The sequence below is a fragment of the Fulmarus glacialis genome, unplaced genomic scaffold (genome assembly GCF_000690835.1).
Source record: "Fulmarus glacialis isolate BGI_N327 unplaced genomic scaffold, ASM69083v1 scaffold6436, whole genome shotgun sequence".
NCBI lineage: Eukaryota > Metazoa > Chordata > Aves > Procellariiformes > Procellariidae > Fulmarus > Fulmarus glacialis.
Genome location: NW_009219940.1, coordinates 1 through 6,686, shown reverse-complemented (window position 1 = coordinate 6,686; position 6,686 = coordinate 1).

The window sequence follows — 6,686 nt, the reverse complement described above, 5'->3', positions numbered from 1 at the left end:
TTTTTCTGTTAAGCTGGTTAGCTAGCATTTGTTTTTAAAAACCAGGCAGAAAGAATAGAATGTAGCCCAACACCAAAACAGTTTTCTTCCCAGAGGTGCTCAAATGCCAAAGACTAGAAGATTTGCTTTTTTTTTGTTGCTTTAAAAGGGCTGTGAGGGAGTTACGAAGCCTGCCTGCATTACTCCCACAATACCAAACAAGCCATCCCTTTCAAGCCACAGCCTTGCGTTACTGGCCAATATAAGTCCTCCCGATTTGTCCCTGGGCCTGACCATCAACCAGAAGCGGACTGAGCTTCTGCAAGGTCCAAGCAAGGTCCAAGCCTGGCTGCCTGCCCTGCTCTGCATAGTTCAGGACACAGGAGGGTTTGGAGAACATACCTCCTCTATGTTGTAAACAAATGCCTTTTTTTTTTTTTCCTTGCTCAGTTGTGATCTTCTTATTCAGACCTCCCTGTTGAACACAACTCTGAGGACATTGTGCTTACTCAGTTTTTGGAGGACGAGATGGGAACTTATTTTGCCCTTTAAAGCAAACCTAAGCCTACTCTGTTCTTATGTGTTTATCTTGATGCCAACCAAAAGGTTCGGAATGTAAGATCCCTGGAGAGAGGATGAACTCTCCTGATCTGCCTGAGTTTGCCAGATTGACAGAGGCAGCATGAACAAGTTACGCATTAATGCACATTCTCTACTCCATTTTCTTAACCCTAATTGGTAAGAAACTGTCCTCCTTACCAAAAATTGCTTAAACCAACAGAGTGGTGCCAACTCAAACTAACCCAATGACAGTTTTGGAGTCGGGGGCAGGGAACAATGGTTATTTATTCTTTACAACCCAGAACAACTTTCAATTAAGGGTGACAGCGCTGCAAAGGATGCCCACTGTATCTCTACAACTGATGTGCAAGAACAGCTCAGATAAAGCAGCAACTTAGGCAGAGAGTAAACAGAAGGCAGTCTCGCATCACCCTTCAGCTGCTATGATAGCATAAGCTTTAAGCATGATGAACAGTGTGGGCTACAGTGGAGGGGAAAAAACCCCAAAGAACCCCAAAACAGATTTCAAAAGTAATAGGAAACAAGAATAAACCATGACCTAACTTGGAGGTGTGAGGGGCAGAAAAGGCAAGGAAAAGAAGAGACACCAGATCCCATGCTGGCCTAATGCTATAGGAAGCTTCACCCTCGACTTGTTCAGGTTAGCAGGAAAGAACTTGAACAGACACAAAACAGTTTGTAATTAAAAAAAAAAAGACAAAAAGAAATATAAAACAAGAAACCCACTATAAGCATAGCTGCTATTGAAGAGCAGTCCCACAAAAATAAAAGGGAAGCCACAGCCCAAGGGGTTGGACAACACATATCCATTTATTGGGCTTTGGGCTGACTTTGAAGAGTGTTTAAACCAGCATACTGTACTGGAAGCTTTTAATCTAACTTACAGCTAAGAGAAATTACAGGCCATGCTAGTACATACCGAGATGTCTACATCTAAAAGTAAGTGCAAGATATGTGACAGAGGCAAACACCACCTCTGCGGCTGACTAACCTTGCGTTCTCAGACCCCACTTCCCATGGCATGACGCTCTCTGGAAACACACTGCAGAGCTTCATTCAGGTCTGGCCAAGACAAAACCATTTATCAGATCTGTTTTCCCCTTCAAGACTAGTGAGCTTTGCTTGGAACCCAGAAAAAAATAAGGTACAGAAGATATCTTCTTAACAAGATGTACTTTTGCAACTTCACAGAAAAGAAAAAGCAACTGATAACCTCTCTAGGGAGAAGCGTAACTTCTACAGGTGCCTGACACCATCTACCTGATAAACCTCATCACATAGGATGCTAAACACCAACAAGAAAAGGATACAGCTGATAGCTCAGACCTCCTAAATGATTAGTATGCTTCACACACCCTGCTTTGCAAGCAAGTCAGACCTGCAACACAACCAAGGCTGTTGCCTCCAAGATGCCCACACTTACTGGCTGAAAGCAAAGGTTTTGAAAAAGAGTCTAGAAAGAAGGTCTCTTGGTTTGAGCAACTAATCATTTTGGGTACACAGATCATTTAAGTCCTCTGGGCAATCTACTCAGAAAAACTACAGCATGAGGTCACTATGACTTCCATGTTTTGCAGTGAGAGGCAACAAAGAGGCAACAGCTGCAAGCAAGTGCTGTGGGCACACGCGTGGTGGGACTGCACTGGGTTTAGTTTCCTGCACGTTCTGGCTCGACTTCTTTCACCTTGAGCACAAGCTATTAGGAGAAATGAAACTGCTCTCTCTCCAGCACCCACATTTTCAAAATTCTTCTTTCATCTCACAGATGCATTCGCAAAGTATATGGTATGTCACTGAAAATTAAGTGACAAGACCTAAAGAAAACTTAATACAGAAATGAATTGCTGTGTTCAAAAGAGAACGTGAAGAGTGGACAGTAAGCAAAGCCCTAAGATTCTGTATGGCACAAGAAAACACACAATTTTTTTATTACACTGATCCCCAATTCCCCCGTTCAGTGTAAAGGGAAGACAGTCAGAAGCGGTAAAAAACAGCTTGGGACTTCCACCTGCACATACAAAGAACAAAAACTAAAGCAATATTGCACTGACATCCCAATTCTCTATCTCCATTCTGAATGCTTGGCTTAACCACAACTTCATTTCAGCTTTCTCCATTGTTCAACCAGATATCAAGCGAGAGGTTAGAAAATACCACCTCTAATATATGTCCTTTAACCCCAAAACATCAAGCAACCTCTTAAGTGAATGACTTTTCCTCCATTATATGCCAATAAACTACAGCAAACTTGTCTACTCACACATTTCCTTAAATAAGCAGAATGTTCAAATAACCCTCCATGTTTCTCAGACAAAGAAACCTGCAATGCCTTAGGAAATCCTGTGAATAACGGCTTGGCCTTTGCACCCCTCCTCTTCTCACCGCAAAATTGATACCCTCTCCCTTCCCATACAAAGCCTCCCGGTGAGAGGTTATTTCTCACCTTTTTCCCTTCACTTAGAACTACGCATTTCTCACTGTTCAGGATTCACGACCACTCAAATAGTTAAGACTTAGTGCATGAAAGCTTATTTAACTTTTTTTTTATTAAATCCAAGTGGCTAAGACACTGTTTTTCAGATTGTAACGGATTTCCAATTTTTAAAAAGATATTAACTGAACTGCTTGCTAGTTGCCAGTTTTCTTCAGCACATAGCTCATCAGTAGGCTGTATTCACTACAGCAGCAGCTTCACCCCGGAGCAGAAGCTGAACACCACATTCCCAAAGCAAGCGTCCCTCTCTCCTCCTTCCCCACCAGCTCTATATTATGACAGTCTGAGCCAAAAAATGGCAAGCAAACCAAAAATCCCATATGTAAATGAGTAGATTAGATATACCCCTGCAGATAAATAGCCAGGCTAAGGCCCTTTCTGAGCACCACAATTTCTGAAGAATTGGAAAGCAAGCAAGCTTCACATGGGTTTGCTAAGGAAAATACTGACAGAGAAGTGTGTTTTATGTTTTCACTTTAAAAGCAGTAGCTCTAGACCTTTGGAAACAACATACCGAAGCTGCTTCTGACCTACCTTGTAGCAAACCAGTGTAGCACCAACACAACCACAAAAAAAACCCTCCAGTAGATCAGGAGATCTAATCAGTCACGCAAACACTTTCACAGCAGATACTGAAACCTTCACTTACAAGTGACTAGTCCTGCATGTATGCAAATTAATGCTATTTTATATTATACCTGTGCCAAAAAACGTAACCAGTCAGAGGGCAAAACTGCCAGGAACAACAGAAAAGCATCAACTTGGGCTCCAGTGAGAGTGAGCACGCTATGTCCTTTGCCCATGGCTGGGACGTGTTATTGTATTTAGTCAGAGAACCCAAATACTTGAAAGGCATTAGGAATATAATTTTATATTTTTTTTTTTCCAAGTATCCCAAAGACCGTATCAGCATATGTAATTTTACAGCATATGTAATTTTACTTCACCTGAAGTGGAGGAACATTCTCCGGTATGTTCCTCCTTATAGGCACCCAGAAAGACAAAGGTGCCTGGCCAGAAGAGCATTATTAAATATGATGCTACAAACTGATGCAGAAAGCAGTGATCAGGAGGAGCAAGATGTGTATTTCAATTAAGAAACCACTTCATCAACTCATTAGTAAAACTAGAGCCTTCTTCCCTTAAGATATATTATTAAAAACCACGCACAATCCTCAAAGAAAGGCAGTGTATTTCCTCCCTCTTTCTCCTTTTATTCATTTCCATACGTTCTCTCAAGATTGAGAGCAAAAAGCATTGGTGTTTTAAAGATAATGCAGTATTTTAATTGTTTCTTAATAGAGAGGTTCCGGCATTTATATTTTAAATCCGTTTCAAACTACCCACCAAACTGACAAAAGTTCTTTAGGAGCTTAAATGGTGAAAAAAGTGAACACGAAAAAAGCATTAACACAGTTAGTTTTGTGCTGGAGTACTAGCGTTAACTTCTCAAAAATCACATTAACCCAAAACAAGTTTCCTCAAACCTGACTATAAAATCTACATTTGCAGCATAGCTTTATTTTTTCCCTAGACAACCATTTCAGAAAGCATTCAGAAGACACTGACCTCCTCCTCCTCTTCTCATCTGGTGAGAGAGAGGATTCCTTAAGAGCTCACTCAGTGCCTGCATTTCAAGAGACAAGGCAGCCATCTCTTTTCTACCAGATAGGAAACCAGCACATGAAATTAAAATCTAGCAGAATCAGCCTTCTGTTCTTCAGTGCAGTGCTTGGTATTACTGCTCCGGGTCTCTGCACACTATTAACCTCTGAAAACTAGGAGCAATAAACTTTACACTGGAAAAATCTGACTTTAATACAATTTCTCTCTTAATCAGGATTAATACTTGTTTTAAGGATGATCCTCCAGAGTATGACAAATATGCCAGCATGTTTTTACAGTAGTCATATTCCTGTCTCCTATATTTTATACACAAACAATCTGAGTCATTTCTATTTGTTTATGGATACATATGAAATGCACAAAGTTATGACAAGTATGTTACAGAACAAAAATACCACCCTAACCCAGTTCAGAAATGAGAAAATCCAGCTAACAAGGCTACAACGCAATGCTCTGTCAGTTATGATTTATGCAACACTGAATCATTTATTTGCATGTGCCAGACATGCTGTAAAATAAATCCAAACCACTATGCCCACGTCCTACTAAAGCCTGTTTGTAAAAATGCATAAATGTATTGATGGCATTTGGCATTCTAAAGCTATCCAGCACAGAAGCCTGACTGCGCTTTGCATGTTTTTTTGGAACAAATTAAATTATTTTGTCCAAAAAGATCTCATATTTATTCTGCCTAACAGATCCTTATTTTACATTTGGATAAAGGGGATCCAGGAATACCATTGCTTGGGAAAGGGACTGGTCTCACCCAGCTGGCCTAGCACGCTCTTCACCATAATAGAAGCATCAAGATCCATAAGTAAAACTGTGGTAGTATTTGATCCGCAGAAACAAATATCCTTCTGAAAACAGGAAAGAAATCAAGCCCAACGTGTACTGCTAAAAAAGGAGGCAGAGGGAAAGACTGGTATTCTTTCCTCAAAAGTATGTTGAAAAATACATCCATCGGCTTTTCTTTATTGCAACCCTGTGGTGCTTTCTCTGCTCTCCCAGAGTTCATTTCTATTCCCCTTAAACTTTTGTAGAGCCTAATGGGGTAACAACAGCCGCTATTAAAAAAAAAAAAGAGAGAAAAAAAAAAAAAAAAAAAATGAAACCACCACCTCAATTTAAGGACCTCCCAGCCTCTATAGGTCCTCTATAGAGGACCTCCCAGCCTCTATAGACCTCTAACCTCTAAAGATGGTTAGTGAGTTACTAACTATCTTCTCCCGCAGAGCACAGCAGCTAAAGCTGGGGCTCCTTCATAACCTTGCAACATTAAGCCTCATCTCCCCATCTGCACTGTACAGCGTCAGGAGCAAATACTCCACGCTTCTCGTGCTTCCGACATCCCCAACACAGCCACAAGCTAAAGCAACACACCCACAGCTATCCTTAGTGGTGAAGGTAATGATAGCGCTGTGGCAAAAGAGGCAGGTTTGGCTTTTAACGTGGCCCTTTCCTTCCTCAGCCAAAAGCGAGTGCTGACGATGAGGCTGGAAGCAGGGCACCAACACGGAGATGACTCACCGCACCAACTCCTTCCCAAGGGCAGATGAGTAGGAAAGGCACAGCAGATTTCAGATGGAGTTCCTAATTTGCTCTTCCTGCTGGAGCACAAGTTCACAGCCTCAGCTGGTGCTGCTAACTTCAATAATTTGCAGTGGTATAATCAAATTATTATTTTTGTAATGGTAAGAGTTCCTTTTATCCAGGATTATACAAACTGAAGCCGCAGACAGTAATCTTGAGCCTCATGCATGCTGACCACTTAAAATCAATTCTCTACAGCAGCCGTTCAGCAGAAGTTTATTTTCCTACCACTGATTCATACAACAGGGGGGCAAGATACCCAAGACAAAAGTATTCACATAACGCAGCTGTGGTATCACAGAAATGCCTGTACCCTAAGACCATTACCTAATGCTCAGCAGTTCTTTGTGTTCTGTATTAAAGCACATAATAATTGCAGCTTTGGTCTCACCAGCAAGCCGTAAGTTTATTC